The sequence below is a fragment of the Bison bison genome, unplaced genomic scaffold (assembly GCF_000754665.1).
Source record: "Bison bison bison isolate TAMUID 2011002044 unplaced genomic scaffold, Bison_UMD1.0 scf7180017864263, whole genome shotgun sequence".
Lineage (NCBI taxonomy): Eukaryota > Metazoa > Chordata > Mammalia > Artiodactyla > Bovidae > Bison > Bison bison.
In genome coordinates, this window is record NW_011494835.1 from 10239039 (window position 1) to 10257206 (window position 18168).

The window sequence follows — 18168 nt, forward strand, 5'->3', positions numbered from 1 at the left end:
GAAGAGGAACTCAAAAGCCTCTTGATGAAAGTGAAAGTGGAGAGTGAAAAAGTTGGCTTAAAGCTCAACATTCAGAAAACGAAGATCATGGCATCTGGTCCCATCACTTCATGGGAAACAGATGGGGAAACAGTGGAAACAGTGTCAGACTTTATTTTTCTGGGCTCCAAAATCACTGCAGATGGTGACTGCAGCCATGAAATTAAAGACACTTACTCCTTGGAAGAAAAGTTATGTCCAACCTAGATAGCATATTCAAAAGCAAAGAAATTACTTTGCCAACAAAGGTTCGTCTACTCAAAGCTATGGTTTTTCCTGTGGTCATGTATGGATGTGAGAGTTGGATTGTGAAGAAGGCTGAGCACCGAAGAATTGATGCTTTTGAACTGTGGGTGTTGGAGAAGACTCTTGAGAGTCCCTTGGACTGCAAGGAGATCCAACCAGTCCATTCTGAAGGAGATCAGCCCTGGGATTTCTTTGGAAGAATGATGCTGAAGCTGAAACTCCAGTACTCTGGCCACCTCATGCGAAGAGTTGACTCATTGGAAAAGACTCTGATGCTGGGAGGGATTGGGGGCAGGAGGAGAAGGGGACGACAGAGGATGAGATGGCTGGATGGCATCACTGACTGGATGGACGTAAGTCTGAGTGAACTCCGGGAGTTGGTGATGGACAGGGAGGCCTGGTGTGCTGCGATTCATGGGGTCGCAAAGAGTCGGACACGACTGAGCGACTGAATTGAACTGAACTGAAACACTTCATTGTTTTCAGTTTTTCTTTCATGATATGTTTTCATCCATTATTTTTCAATTATCTATACTCAAACTGTTGAAAGAAAAGGGACATGTGATCTTATTGCAGTAAGTGAAATACTATACACATGGTGCTAAAAGTCATCTCTTCTAGCCTCCATTCCCAATCCTGTAGTGTAATCAGTCTTAGCAGATTGCTATAATTCTTTGCCCATTTATCTCCAGCTATACAATCCTGTGAAGCATATGTGCACATCCATAGGAGTAGCAGACACTGTTAGTCACTCAATCAATATTCATTTTTCCCTTTACACAAACAGAACCCATTTTTTTTTCAGGCAGGGGGTTGCCAGTGTGCCCTATATAATGTTTGCTTCCTTTTAGCCTTACTTTCAGATAGGGGCACAATGAGACACAGTTGGGCAGTGAAAAGGATTTAGATGTCAACTAGGTGAGCTTTTGGAAAAAAATAAAAAGAAAAGTTTAAAGGAAGAGAAGCTCAGCTTTTCCCTTGTAAACTTTTTTCAGACTTTTTCATAATCAGAGAGTTGTAATAACTTCTAGTCATTGGAGATGTCTTGGTAAAACTTTACTCAAGTGGATGGACCTTTCAAATACTGAGAAAACATCTGGAAAATCGTTGATAGCTGCAAGACCAGGACAACAGTCATTCTGTCTTTTGTTACAAAGATTGGTATCTGCCTATCACAGTAAAATAGAACATACCATGATTCCTTTGTTCAGTCTATCAGCTGTTTGTATAAACTCTATATTGTAGAAAACTGATTCCCAAATTATGAAATAGAATCTTAGGTGGTATTGATTTATGATTTCTTAGATTTAAAGTTGTGGTGCCTTTAGAAATGTCTTATTTCAATTTTGTTTAATGAAGGAAATTATATCTTCATGAAATTCAAAAGCAGATGTTATCTTAGGGTGGAACATTTAATTCTGAAATCCTGTTTGATGATGAGTGCAATAACTAAGTATGTGGTTTTTCTTTATTCCAATGATAACTTTAATATGTAAGTACAGAAATTAATGCTCAGTTGTATTTATTAGACTATCTATATTAATTTCTACCTACTTTTAATTTATTATGTCTTTACCTAAGAGTAGGTTTATGTTTTCCATGTAGAGAAAAATGTAAATTTTTATCACTAAATTATTACATGCATTTTAGCATGAACATTTACAATTCTGTGTTGATGTAACTTAAGATGTTTGTCTTGATATTAAAGAGAATATAATTCAGTCTAAATTACATATTTCAGCATAAAATAGTGTAATTTTTTCAGGGAGGTTCTTATATATGTAGTGGTGAAAGTAAATATGAGCTTACGATAATCACAGAACTTGAGTCAAAAAAGGGAACATTTCTTCATATAATTTTTAAATTGTGGTTTCCTGTATTTTTAATTCAGAGCCAGCAAGTTTCAAATTAATATAGTCTTGAAATGAATTCAGCAATGTGATTCTAAATTTAAATTAAAAACTTTTTTTTCTTCTCTTTCTTTTCTTGCTGACATTTGTTTCCCACATAGCTTTCTTTCCTACTTAATTTTTACTTCTTTACTTTTGAGTTATACTTAGTGACTAGTTTTTCTTGTAAACCATATTATTATCTTTCAAAGCTTCATCATTTTTTTTTCAAATCTTCCTTTTTTTTTTTTTTTTTTACTAGTTGCATGGGTATAAGCTTTCAGAGTTCTTGTTTGTCCAAGGGCCATGTTTATCTTGCCTATTGCATTTCACAAATGCAATCAGAATGAAAGATAACTAATGACCCAAGGCAGTTGAAAAACCCTTGGAGGCCACTCTCTAATCATTCCAAAATGGGGACAGTCAAAAACTATCAGACCAAGAAAATCACAAGGTGTCAATAAACACTATACTATATCAAGCAAATTACATAGGGCTTGGCTTCTGAGCAAAAGGACCTTTATGAACTGACACCACTCAAATTTATTGGAATTTTTGGTAAAGAAAAACATTACAAAAAATGCTTTCTAAATTACAAAATACTGCATATAGTTTAGGTGAGTTATTATTAAGACTAGATTATGAGGAAGAAAATCAATGAATGACAGAAATTTAGAAAACTAGCCTACATGTACTGATCAGATTTCTCATTCTGGTAGGACAGTATAGAAGAGCGATAGGAGAATCCATTCAAGACTCAGAAATGGGAGGATATTTAACAGTTAACTTGATGTATCCCAGGGCAGTTAAATGCAGTCATACTGGAGACAGAATGCTAAGATGATCCTCACTGAATCACGCCTTTTGAAAATCTTTTCCCCTTCTAGTATGTGATACAACCTGGGACTTGCTTCTTGCCAATAGAATATGACCAAAGTTGTGAGATAGTCTCTCCCATGAAAAGGTTATATAAGACTCCATCTGAGCAGACTGGTATAAGAGCTTCTCCTATTGGCTTTGAAGTGAGTGGCTGCATTGTGGACAGCCTGTGAGCAGGCCACATTGCAAGGATCTAAGAACCTCTAGGAGCTGAGAGCCACCAGTGGGGCTCTCAGTGGGTATAACAGCAAGGAAATGAATTCTATCAACAACCATATGAGTTTGGAAAAGGATCTCAAGTTTCAGAAAAAAATAAAAAAAGACAGCCAAGCCAACAGATTGCCAAATTGTGAGGTCCTGAGCAGAGGATCTGAATTCCTGACCTGAAAACTGATAATGAAGATATGTTGTTTCAAGTATCAGATTTTTGACAATGTGTTATACAGCATAGAAATTGATACATGTAATGAAAAGGGTTTAATCTAGCTTCCAGGAGTAAAATGTATACCTCATATTTTAGAGACAGGGATAGCATTTTTATCCAGAAAAAATCATATGATGAGAGGGCTTGGCACTGATTTATAAAAATAAATAATATATAAAAATGAAACATACACACAGATAAATACTGGGATAACATCAAAAGAATAAAAATTTTTTTAAATTGTTTATATGGTTGAATATTAAGGAATCAAAATGTAATTTAATTGATGCTGAAAAATAAATGTTATGCTTTTCTGTTAAAAGACACACTATTTAATATAAAAAACACTGGAAATAGAAAGCTAACAAAACCAAGTATGAGACTGTGTACTAGAAAGGGAAACTTTTTTTTTTTACTTTTTTTTAAAACCATGAAGTAAAAATCTACACATTTCTTTGGAATCATTCTAGGATTTTGTGTGTGTGTCAGGGGTGGAGAATATTTGCTAATTTTCTTAACACCAAGGTAATGGACCTGGAGTAAGAAATGGTAACCTACTCCAGTATTCTTGCCTGGAGAATCCCATTGACAGAGGAGCCTAGTGGGCTACATACAGTCCATGGGGTTGCAAAGAGTCGGACACAACTGAGTGACTGAACACACACAAGTTTATGGAAATTATGTCACTGGAAAATAATTACTATAATGAGCATACTTGCTTGTAAACGTGCATTGTATTAATTTTTAAAATATTTGGTAACATATAAACATCAAGTGAGAGAAACAAATCAAACCCTTTGAACCAGTTATTTCACAACTGGGAATATATCTTAAGGAACTAGCTAAAATTTGTAGAACGTTACAGTAAAAGATGTTTATTGCTCTACTATAACAAAAATACTGCAATCAATCTAAATCTCTCGATGTAAGGAAATTATTAACACTATCAGGTCTTAAAGTGATTTTACAAATAGTTTATTTGCAATTAGTAAATTTCTGTCATCTCTAAATCTAGTTTGCTCACATTTTCAGGGGGAGCTCTGGAGAAATGAATCTACAGTCCTTTGACTGTATTTCCAGAGACTGCTATTTCCCTGCATTGCTATGTCCTTGACTACAGAGCATCTTCCTTCTATTAAAGAAAAAAAAGGACAACTCCTTTACTGTGACTGTGAACATTTTGACAAGTATATTAATTTTTATTGTGAGTGTGTATCTGTGTTTGTGTCCATTTTAGGCCCTGCATGTGACAGTTTATTGCACATAACAATCTCAAGAAAGCTATGGACATTGGAAGGAGAGCTGATTCAAAGTTTAAATTTTTATTCTTTTCACTATTAGGCCAGAGAAAAGCAATCATGCTTAAAACTGCAGATGGTGACAGCTGAAAGGGAAGCAAATGAACAGCATTGGAAAATAGAAGTAAGTGGTGTGACTTGAGTGGTTAGCTTGGGAGCTGCCAACATCAGGGGGTTCCCCTAAAGAGTATGCAGGAGAAACTCATTTCTTTCTTCATTCCAAAGTGACCACCCCTACTTGGTAGCTCAAGTGAATTTGTTTTTATTGGTCTCTCTCAACCCTCTTCCCCAGCTTCAAGCTGTGATGTGCACCAATAGTGCATTGAAAATGAGGGAATCCCTGTTCCTCAGGGGAAAAAGATAAGAATTGTTCTCCTATCATCTCATGTCTATTTCTCCTATCAGGTTGTTTAAGCATTTGAGTATCCCAAGAAGCCCCATCCTCACCCCCCCCACCTCCCCGCCCTGCAAAGAATTAATTAAGTCTAGTCAACTTCCTCTTGCTGCTTGTTGCCCACATCATACGCCACCTTTCTTCCACAACACAGTTATAGACTCCAACTGATAAAAAGCATCTGAAGCTCAATTTTATTATTTTTTATTGTAATTATTATTATTTTTAAAATTAATTAATTATTGTTTGGAGGTAGTTACTTTACAATATTGCATTGGTTTCAATTTTAAATCACTCATATTTCCATATGAATGTCAAGTTAGAGGCATTAGCTTTTACAATTTTCATTTGAATCTCAAACTTTGTAACATTTCATGCTTTATTATTTTCTTAATGATTTTCAAAATAAAAATGTAAGCATTATAAACTACTTATTGGAAATTATACCAAACATCAAAATGATGCCATTTGTGATCACATCCAATATTTTATAAATAAGACTTGAATTAAACACATAAGACCTGTATGCAGTTTAAGACTGGATAACATTGATACAGAGATAGTTTTCAATTTGTTAAAAGGAAGTGTGTGCACTCATTTGTATTTGTTCCTGGGGAAAATTGTCTGGGCAGAAATAACTCATTGCATTTTGGATCGCTTTATATAAGTATATCCCTCAAGTACAAGTAATTATTGCCTTGCTTCAGTTCAGTTCAATTCAGTCACTCAGTCGTGTCCGACTCGTTGCGACCCCATGAATTGCAGCATGCCAGGCCTCCCTGTCTATCACCAGCTCCCGGAGTTTACTCAAACTCACGTCCATCGAATCGGTGATGCCATCCAGCCGTCTCATCCTCTGTCGTCCCCTTCTCTTCCTGACCCCCATCCCTCCCAGCATCAGAGTCTTTTCCAATGAGTCAACTCTTCACGTGAGGTGGCCAAAGTATTGGAGTTTCAGCTTTAGCATCATTCCTTCCAAAGAACACCCAGGGCTGATCTCCTTCAGAATGGACTGGTTGGTTGGATCTCCTTGCAGTCCAAGGGACTCTCAAGAGTCTTCTCCAACATCACAGTTCAAACGAATCAATTTTTCGGCTTAATCTACCACAAATTGCAAACACTATGAACTCAAAGTATGCGAACAACCATTCCTATTAGGATTGCTGTTGAGATTCAATACTATATATATGCAACTGTTTGTTTCAGTAGAACATGGAACTTATTCAAGTATACAGATTCTCTTTGTCATGTAAAATATAACAAGAAAAGGCCTAACTTAAACAGGTAGGTATATTAGTTCATAAATCAGAATCAACATCTATTAAATATTTTCTAAATTCATTGGTTTATTTATTACTTTAACCATTCATTTAGTTCTATCTGATAGGTGTCACAGATTTCTTGGTATTTTTAGAGCAATAAGACTGCTATATATATCATATTTGACTCAATCAATTTAGCAAAAAAAAAATTATTTAAACCATTACATATGCAGGACACTAAATGGCCAATAATGCATTCTTAATTAAAAATTTAAAGGATCTTTTTATTTGAGTACCAATATTTTTAAGAGAGAAAAAAGATTTATTTTTCTAGAATGTGATCTTGAAGGGTTAAAGACTGCAACTATCATCAAAAAGTCAGTGCTTAACATAACTTGCAGTTATTCTTTTACTTGTTTATTGTCTATCTTCCCACTAGAGGGCAGGGCCTTCTTAGTTTTGTTAACCAGTATACATTCATGGCAGTTAGTAGGTGCTCAAAAAACATTTTTTTAAATAAATAAATGGATTAATTCTTTGAATTTATGCAATCCAAAGTTTTGAGTCCCACATTAAATGATATGCTTTATTTTCACTCACATTCCCACTGAACTTTACTGCTTGTACCACCTATGACAGAAAATTCCTTTTTGGCTTCTGAGTTTGCACTTTGGGTAAGTACAGTTATCAGGCTACTGTGATGTGAAGTTGAAACGTCAGACCAGCCCAGGAATCTCAACTAAGCCAGCAAAAACAAAACCTTTTGAAAGCATTCTAGCTGAAACGTATGATTTACAATCAACTAGGCTTTATCTTCACTGTGATGTGAGCAGCAGGCATCTCAAAACATCAATTGTCCAATCATGCCCCTGTAAAGATGGCCAGAAGCTGGCTGATTTCACAGAATGTAACAGCGGGGATGGTGCTAAAAGCATCATGAGTCTGTTGACAGAATCGCTTCCAATATATTCTATAAAAATATAGTATTTTAAAAATTTTAACATTTTAGCTGTCAACTACTCTTTCCATTAAAATGTCCTCTAAAGAACCCTAACAAGTTTCATGCAGTGTGGACTATGCATGTTCTCTTATACAATTGGATCTATCAGAAAACAGATGAAAGCAGAGAGGAAGTATTAGTATAACCCAGGTAGGAGAATTATTTTCCAAATAGCTAGCCAGGTAACCAACAGAATTTGTTGGAAAAAAAAAAGATCAGTATTTTCTCCATGCTTTCTTCTACTAAGTAGGATTACTATGTGATTAAAACAATTTGGGCATATATATATGTATATATATATGTATGTATATACATACATATATATATTTAGATTTATGAAGTATAAAAATGAAATCAATAAAGATTTTGATTTAGTTATATTGAAAGCATTAGTTTAGTGAAAATTGGCAGCTTTGCATTGGGTTGGCCAAAATGTTCATTTGATTAGTGTTGTAAGTTGTTCAATAAACTTATTGGTGAAAATAAAATACATACCTTTTATTTTACTTAAAACCAAGTGAACTTTTTTGGCTAGCCTAATAATATTGAGATTTGTCCTCCAAGAACAAATCATAATCATTGCTTTCTTTTTGTGAAGAACCACCACAACAGTAAAAACTAACTTTTGATTTTGTGCCATTACCATTCAAATCATTATATGCTCTGAATCATTTAATCCCCACTACAATCTATGATAATTACTATTACTGTCATTTACATTCTACAGATGAGAAACTGAGGCCCTGAAAGGTTAACGTTTTGCCCAAGATCATGCAAAATGCAAGCAGATCAGAGCTGCCTGCCTCTCCCAGAGGATCTGTTTAATCTTATTTCTGTCATCTTATCTGACATTTTGTTGATGCTTCCTTATTTTCTGTTTTTTCTCCCTTTTGTTATATGTTCTGTGTGGTGCCTCATATAAGTTATAATCTGTTTTATTTACTCAGAAATATATTTTTGCTTTAAATCACAACTTGAATCTGTCTTTTTAAGTTTATTAATTTCAGTGAAAAAAGCATTGACTAATTCCCTGATGTGGAAGATGAAAAGATTGATGAACTAATAAAAGCCTTCTCCAACCTCTCTTTCTCCTTCTCAATAAAATATTCTGGTATTTTTATCACAATCACTAGAGTAGAGATAGCTAATAACATTCATTATGTTTTATATTATATAACTTGTCTTTTGAGAATATAAACTTTATCATTCATTTCTTAATACAGTCATCACAGTTATTTAGTTAAGCCTACATTTTGGTGAATCTATTTATCTCTATCCATATTTTCACAACATATGATATCAGGTAAGATGCTTCTTTTGGAAGTAAGTTTTAAAAGTCCCATTCAAATTGCCTTAAAAATCTAGGAAATATATATCCCATAATTAGGAGTTCACAGATAACACAGGATCCAAGAACACTTCAGTGAACATTGGTCTAAACGATGTCATGGAGAACCACTGTTACCTTTAACCTCACACCTAGAGTAGGTAGCTGGAGAAACTTTAGACAACTTAGTCACATTCAAACATAATGAGATGAAGAGGAGAAACATAACTGAGTGAAAAAGAGAAAATTTCTCTTTCTTGTTTCTCTCTTAGTCATAGAGAAACTTTTCACAGAAGTTAGTAACATATTTTCCCTTCAGTGTTGGACTTCCCATTCCCAGTTTTGAAATTTTATTGGGAGGAAGACTGGAATGAGCATGTTTAGCTTAGATTAATCTTACAGGTTTTTGAATGTTGGGAGCTTTATCAAAAATCCCCTAAATACTCTCCTCTTCATAAGTAGGCTATTTCTTTTGAATCATTTTGTGAATTCTAGAATATCAGTGAACATTATACCTCCTGAGTTGCTGCACACTAAATATATCATCCTGATGCTTTTGCATATGAAATACAGCTTCCTACGAATATAATTCAGAATTCACAATACTTGCTTTCATGCTTGATAGATAGGCATTACTGCACTAACTTCTGGCACTAAATAGTATCTTTTGTATTTGTAGCTTATTTTACATTTTTATACTCTCTGTATCACTGCTGTATCCCCTTGTTGTTGTTCAGTCCCTATGCATATCTGACTCTTTGCGATCCCATGAACTGCAGCAGGCCAGGCTTCCTGTCCTTCCCTATCTGTCAAAGTTTCCTCAAACTCATGGCCACTAAGTTGGTGATGCCATCCAGCCATCTCATCCTCAGTCACCCACTTCTCCTCCTCCCCTCAATCTTTCCCAGCATCAGGGTCTTTTCCAAGGACTCAGCTCTTTGCATCAGGTAGTCAGAATATTGGAGCTTCACCTTCAGCATCAGTCAATCCAATGAGTATTCAAGGTTGATTATCTGTGGTATTGACTGGTTTGATCTCATTGCTGTCGAAGGAACTTTCAAGAGACTTCTCCAGCACCAGAATTCAAAAGCATCAGTTCTTCAGTGCTCAGCCTTCATAGTTGGACCATAAAGGTCCAACTCTCATATCTGTACATGACTACTGGGAATATAATAGATTTGGCTATACAGACCTTTGTTGGCAAAGTGATGTCTCTGTTTTTTAATATGCAGTCTAAGTTTGTCATAGATTTTCTTCCAAGGAGCAAGAATCTTTTAATTTCATGGCTGCAGTTACTGTCCACAGTGATTTTGGAGTCCAGGAAAATAAAATCTGTCACTGCTTCCACTTTTTCCCATCTATTTGCCATGACGTGATAGAACCAGATGCCATGGTCTTTGTTTTTTTAACAATGAGTTTTAAGCCAACTTGTTCACTCTCCTCATTCACCCTCATCAAGAGGCTCTTTATTTTCTCTTCACATTCTGCCATTAAGGTGCTATCATCTGCATATCTAAGGTTGATATTTCTCCCAACAATCTTGATTCCAGCTTATGAGTCTTCCAGTCTGACATTTTGAATGATGTACTTTGCATAGAAGTTAAATAAGCAGGGTGACAATACAGCCTTGGTGTACTCCTTTCCCAATTTTGAACTAGTCTGTTGCTCCATGTCTGATTCTAACTGTTGCTTCTTGTCCATACAGATTTCTCAGGAGACAGGTAAGGTGATCTGATATTCCCATCTCTTTAAGAATTTTCCACAGTTGGTTGTGAATCACACAGTCAGGGTTTAGTATAGTCAATGAAGTGGAAGTAGATGTTTTTTTGGAATTTCCTTGATTTTCCTATCATCCAATATAAAATCTCTGATTTCTCTGCCTTTTCTAAATCCAGCTTTACACCTGGAAGTTCTTGGTTCATGTATTGTTGAAGCCTACCTGTCTGTATCCCCTGACTTATGATTTTTCAGTAGTTGTGTATTTTCTATGAAAGATCTTTTCCCTTATTATTTTGTCAGTTCATTCTGTGCTAATAACACTTGATCTTTTGTCATTAGTTTGGGAATTGCATATTCTCTCTAATTGCCAGGAAATGAATTACTACTTACCGAAACATTTCTTTTCTCTTAAGATAAATCTTCTTCCAGAGTGTTTTATTTCTTTCAGATTTTTGCACACTGTGTTGTGTCCTCTAACTTTATTCCTTTTTTTCTCTGTATCACCTCTGTGGCTAATTCATGAAGTATTTATCTACAGTAAATTTTTGTAGAACTAACATATTTTTTTCTCTGCTTGTCTTACTCTGGATAAATCTTCCCAAACCATTTTTTTTTTCCTTTTGCATCAAAATTGAATTTAGGGTTTCCTGTTGACTCTGTCGCTTTTTCTTCAAGGCATTCTTTGAATCATCCCATAAAAGGATAAATAGAAGACTAGAATTTGTTATATTTGGTTGTGTTTTTTCCTTGGCAGCTCTTCAGATTACTGAAGAATTCATGTCATTATTCAAGAAACTTGTTGCATTCTGTACTTTGATATTTAAGCTCTAAATCAAAATGCATCCCAGCAAATGGGAGGGAAAAAATACAGTGTAGGTAGTGTTAAGTGCTTTGTAATTTTAGGATTAGATTTCAGGTGGACAAATACTTTGGTCACACAGAGGACAGATGATTAGATTTGCATGACCATTCCTGCATAGATTAACTATTAAAAACATTATTCCCTAGACATGGCATATATATTAGTCTTCTACATGGCATATATATTAGTCTTCTACATGGCATATATATTAGTAATAGATTTTATATTTTAAAGGACATTTAGGTTCATAGCAAAATTGAACAGAAAGTATAGAGAGTTCTCTGACACTTCCTTCCCCCATGCATATACAACTTCCCCCATAACAGCATCTCTTTGCTAGAATGGTATATTTCTTTACAACTGATAAATCTATACTGGACAAGATTACCAGCCAGGTTCATAGTTTATATTAGAGTTACTCTTGAAATTGTACATTCCATGTATTTTGACATATGTATAATATATCCCTCATAATAACATAATTCCAATCTGATCACATGGACCACAGTCTTGTCTAACTCAATGAAACTATGAGCCATGCCATGAAGGGCCACCAAAGAAGGACCAGTTATGGTGGAGAGTTCTGACAAAATGTGGTCCACTGGAGAAGGGAATGACAAACCATTTCAGTATTCTTGCCTTGAAAACTCCATGAACAGTATAAAAAGGCAAAAAGATAAGACACTGAAAATTGAACTCCACAGGTTGGTAGGTGCCCAATATGCTACTGGTAAGAATGAAGAGATGGAGACAAAGCAAAAACAACACCCAGTCGTGGATGTGACTGGTGATGGAAGTAAATTCCAATAATGTAAAGAGCAATATTGCATAAGAACCTGGAATATTAGGTCCATAAATCAAGGCAAATTGCAAGTGGTCACACAGGAGATGGCAAGAGTGAACGTCAACATGTTAGGAGTCAGTGAACTAAAATGGACTGAAATGGGTAAAATTAACTCAGATGACCATTATTTCTACTGCTGTAGGCAAGAATCCCTTAGAAGAAATGGAGTACCCATCATAGTCAACAAGAGTCCGAAATCCAGTACTTGGATGCAATCTCAAAAATGACAGAATGATCTCCATTTGTTTCCAAGGCAAACCATTCAATATCATAGCAAACCAACTCTATGCCCCAACCAATAATGCTAAGAAGCTAAAGTTGAATGGTTCTATGAAGACCTACAAGTCCTTTTAGAACTAACACCCAAAGAAGCTGTCCTTTTCACTATAGGAGACTGGAATGCAAAAGTAGAAAGTCAAGAAATGCCTGGAATAATGGGCAAATTTGCCCTTGGAGTACAGAATGAAGCAGGGCAAAGGTTAATAGAGTTTTCCTAAGAGAACACACTGGTCATAGAAAAGACCCTCTTTCAACAACACAAGAGAAGACTCAACACATGGATATCACCAGATGGTCAATACTAAAATTAGATTGATTATATTCTTTGCAGCCAAAGATGGAGAAGCTCTATACAGTCAGTAAAAACAAGACCAGGAGCTGACTGTGGCTCAGACCATGAACTCCTTATTGCCAAATTCAGACTAAATTGAAGGAAGTAGGGAAAACCACTAGACCATTCAGGTATGACCTAAATCAAATTCCTTATGATTATACAGTGGAAGTGAGAAATAGATTCAAGGGATTAGATCTGATAGACAGAGTGCCTGAAGAAATATGGATGGAGGTTTGTGACATTGTGCAGGAGGCAGGAATCAAAATCATCTCCAAGGAAAAGAAATGCAAAAAGGCTACATGGTTGTCTGAGGAGGCCTTACAAATAGCTGTGAATAGAAGAGAAGCAAAAGGCAAAGGAGCAAAGGAAAGATATACCCATTTGAATCCAGACTGCCAAAGAATAACCAGGGGAGATAAGAAAGCCTTCCTCAGTGATCAATACAAAGAAATAAAGGAAAACAATAGAATGGGAAAGACTAGAGATCTCTTCAAGAAAATTAGAGATACTAAGGGAATATTTCATGCTAAGATGGGCACAACAAACGACAAACATGGTATGGACCAAGCAGAAGATATTAAGAAGAGGTGGCAAGAAGGCACAGAAGAACTGTAGAAAATATCTTCATGACCCAGATAATCACCAAGGTGTGATCACTCATCCAGAGCCAGACATCCTGGAATGTAAAGTCAAGTGGGCCTTAGGAAGCATCATTACAAACAAAACTAGTGGAGAGGATAGAATTCCAGTTGAGCTATTTCAAATCCTGAAAGATGATGCTGTGAAAGTGCTGCACTCAGTATGCCAGCAAATTTGGAAAACTCGGCAGTGGCCACAGAATTGGAAAATGTCAGTCTTCGTTCCAGTCCCAAGGAAAGACATGCCAAAGAATTCTCAAACTACCATACCATTGCACTCATCTCACACACTAGTAAAGTAATACTCAAAAGTCTCCAAGCTAGACTTCCACAATACGTGAACTGTGAACTTCCAGATGTTCATGCTGGATTTAGAAAAGGCAGAGGAGCCAGAGATAAAATTGCCAACATCTGTTGCATCATAGAAAAAGCAAGAGAATTCCAGAAAAACATCTACTGCTTTATTGACTATGCCAAAGATTTTGACTGTGTGGACCACAACAAAGTCTTTAACACTCTTAAAGAGATGGGAATACCAGACCACCTGACCTGCCTCTTAAGAAATCTGTATGTAGTTCAAGAAGCAACAGCTAGAACTGGACATGGAAGAACAGACTGGTTCCAAATTGGAAAAAGAGTTCTTCTAGGCTGTAGATTGTCACCCTGTTATTTTACTTATATGCAGAGTACATCAAGAGAAACACTGGGATGGTTAAAGCACAGTGGAATCAAGAATCCTGGGAGAAACATCAATAACCTCAGATATGCTGATGACACCACGCTTATGGCAGAAAGTAAAGAAGAACTAGAGATCCTCTTGATGAAAGTGAAAGAGGAGAGTGAAAAAGTTGGCTTAAAACTCAACATTCAGAAAACTAAGATCATAGCATTTGGGACCCATCACTTCATGGTAAATAGGTGGGGAAAGAGTGGAAACAGTGACAGACTTTATTTTGAGGGGTTCCAAAATCCCTGAAGATGGTAACTGCAGCCATGAAATTAAAAGACACTTGCTCCTTGGAAGAAAAGTTATGAAAAGTCTAGAAAAATCTAAACAGCGTATTAAAAAGCAGAGACATTACTTTGCCAACATAGGTCCGTCTAGTCAAAGCTATGGTTTTTCCAGTAGTCAAGTATGGATGTGAGAGTTGGACTATAAAGAAAGCCGAATGCCGAAGAATTGATGCTTTTGAACTGTGATGTTGGAGAAGACTCTTGAGAGTCCCTTGGACTGCAAGGAGATCTAACCAGTCCATTCTAAAGGAAATCAGTCCTGAATATTCATTGGAAGGACTGATGCTGAAGCTGAAATTGCAAATATTGGCCACCTAATGCGAAGAACTGACTCACTGGAAAAGACCCTGATGCTGGGAAAAATTGAAGGTGGGAGAAGTGGACGACAGAGGATGAGATGGTTGGATGGCATCACCGACTCAATGGACATGAGTTTGAGTAATCTCGGGGAGTTATCAATAGGCAGGGAGGCCTGGCATACTGCAGTCCATTGGTTGCAAAGAGTGTAGACCACTGACTGACTGAATTTAACTGATAATGTATCTCCCATAATAGCATAAAAACTCCAAAGTCACCTGAGTTTCTCCTTTGTCATCTTCTAGGAGTTTTGTAATTTTGCATTTTCCCTTTACATTGTTGATCCTTTTGGGGTTAATTTTTGTGAGGAGTGTAAGGTCTATGTGGGCTTCTCAGGTGGTTCAATGTTAGAGAATTCTCCTGCCGAACAGGAGATGCAGTAGGCATGGGTTTGAACCCTGGGTAGGGAAGATCCCCTGGAGGAGGAAATGTCAACCCACTCTAGTGTTCTTGTCTAGAAAATCCCATGGATAGTGGAGCCTGGCGGGCTACAGTCATGGGGTTGCAAGGAGTCAGACATGACTTAGTGACTAAACAGGAGCAGCAGCAGCATAAGGTCTGTCTAGATTTTTTTCTTTTCCTGCATGTTGATGTCCTATTTTTCCACTGGTATATGTTGAAAAGACCATCTTCACCCTATTGTGCTTCTTTAGCTTTTTCGAAAACGATCAGTTGACTACATTTATGTAGGTCTATTTGGGGGCTCCAGGACGTGTTTCTCAAAACACAGTCTTTTCAAAGTTTTTTTTTTTTTTTTTTCCCTTTAATCTAGATAATTCTACATTGTTCTCATTAAAGGGACTGGGTAAAGCTTCACCTGCTGGATCCTTCTTTCTTCTATTCAGTGTCTCATGGAATAGAACAGTTAGTATTCTACGAAAATCACTGTGCTAAACTATTTTAATAAAGTTGAAATATAGATACATACTAAACACTCATGCTCACACATACACAGTTGCACACACACACACATACACACTCTCACAGCAACAGATGATTTATGCCTGGTGAGTTCCCAATCTTTCTCAGTGGTAGCACATCATCTGTGTAAAATTCTTAAGTGCTCATAATGTAATTTGCATGAGAGAGCTTATTTACTTTCCAAAGGTAGTACTCCCAGTAATTTTGTGATTACCTGTGAGCGTGTTCTTTTGTCAAAGCTTGAACACTATTCTTAAATGTTGTGCATTTTTTAATAAAACAATTTACTAGTAAGGAGAACATCCTCTCCTTTATCCCTTAGAAAGCCTAAGCATATTTTTATATTGTATCATTATCATTCCTATAACAATTCTAGTGGATCTCAGTGTATCATGATTAGTTTACATTAAATGGAAATTAGAAGTTTTCAGTTTAATGCAAAATGGTGGATTGAACTACATTTCTGAAACCTCTATTATGTGAACTCAATAATTTGAAATGTAATTAATAAGGAATTTTATAAATCAAGATGAATAATTTGGCTGAAAATCAGTAGTAAATTATATCCTCAATAATTTGACTTCCCATTGTTATGAAAAGAATTAGAGTGAGAATAAACTTACTGTAAACTTCCTGAATGCCAGATCTGCAAGGGACAGAGGAACCAGAAGGATCAATCAGAAAAGAAGAGTGCCTGCTTTCTGAGAGGCTCGACATATTGATAGATAAGACTAGGATGGCAATTGTTTGAATCAATGTAAGTTTTCTCTATATTTTATTGTAAAAGACACAGATATGGAGTACAGCGCTTAAGGGAGAGTCCCAGGGCCCTTCTGATCGAAGTCATCATTGCATGATCGATCACCTTTTGGTGACTGAAAGAGACAAAACAATCTCAGTGGGAATATGTGTGCCTTTCATTTTGTGGGGATCCTAGGACATGAGCTAAAGGTTGCTAAATACAGAAGGAGAAAACTTAGCTCTATGTCTCTGGAGTTTACTGATCTATGAAAGTCACACTTCAGTAAAACAGTATCCCATGGTACTCCATTTCTATGTCTTCTAAATAAAACATAGAGAAGACTTAGCAAATTGATTAAAGCAATTGCATCTCGTCTTCCCTATGCTAAATCACATAGAAAGCAGGCTTTCTTCTTTACTGTTTAATCTATGCTCTCGATCATCCTGTGTTTAGTAGATATGGTATTTAAGAAGCCTAAAGAAGTTGCTATTTTACTCTAATTCCAGTAATAATCATTGAAAATTATGGTAACTGTGCTCAGAAATCTATCACTCGATCACATTTCAAAAAAAGAAAATGAAAAAAACAAAAATTTGAATTTTAGAAGTTTCTTTTTTACTTATGATTATGTAATTTCACAGCCACTTCAGGCAACTACAAAGTTTAAAAGCAAAATCAATGCAAATTTCCTTTTCTTATTCCTTTCTTCATCTGGGTTGACAAACAAGTTCTGAGGTTGGTTAACAGCTGTAGTACATCATGCCATTTGAATGCTTAGCCTGTGGCAACATCTGGTTTCCAAGGCATCTAGACTACCTGCTTTGGTCTAAACGTACCCCCTCATATGTTGAATCCCAACCTCAGAATGTGATGCTATTAAGAGGTGGGACTTTGGGAGGTTCTGCAATGGCACCCCACTCCAGTACTCTTGCCTGGAAAATCCCATGGACGGAGGAGCCTGGTAGGCTTCAGTCCATGGGGTCGCTAGGAGTCGGACACAACTGAGCGACTTCACTTTCACTTTTCACTTTCATGCATTGGAGAAGGAAATGGCAACCCACTCCAGTGTTCTTGCCTGGAGAATCCCAGGGACTGGGGAGCCTGGTGGGCTGCCGTCTATGGGGTCGCACAGAGTCGGACATGACTGAAGCGACTTAACAGCAACAGCAGCAGCAGCCATCATGAATGGTATTAGCCTCTTATTAAATAGGCTCCACAAAGATCCTTCCCCCTACTACCATGTGAGAACCACAGAGAAAATGCACCAGCTATAAATTAGGAAGAGGGCACTCACAAGAACTCAAACTTGCTAGTGTCTGGATCTTGAACTTTCAGCCTGCAGAACTATGAGAAATACATTTCTTTTGTTAATAAGCCATCTAGTTTACATTTTGTTATAGCAGCCCAAATGGACTAGGCACCCCACTCTGGTACTTGTGCCTGGAAAATCCCATGGATGGAGGAGCCTGGTAGGCTGCAGTCCATGGGGTCGCTAAGAGTCAGACAGACTGAGCGACTTCGATTTCACTTTTCACTTCCATGCATTGGCGAAGGAAATGGCAACCCACTCCAGTGTTCTTGCCTGGAGAATCCCAGGGACGGGGGAACCTTGTGGGCTGCCATCTATGGGGTCACACAGAGTCGGACACGACTGAAGTGACTCAGCAGTAGTAGTAGCAGTCTGTAGCATAATATTATAC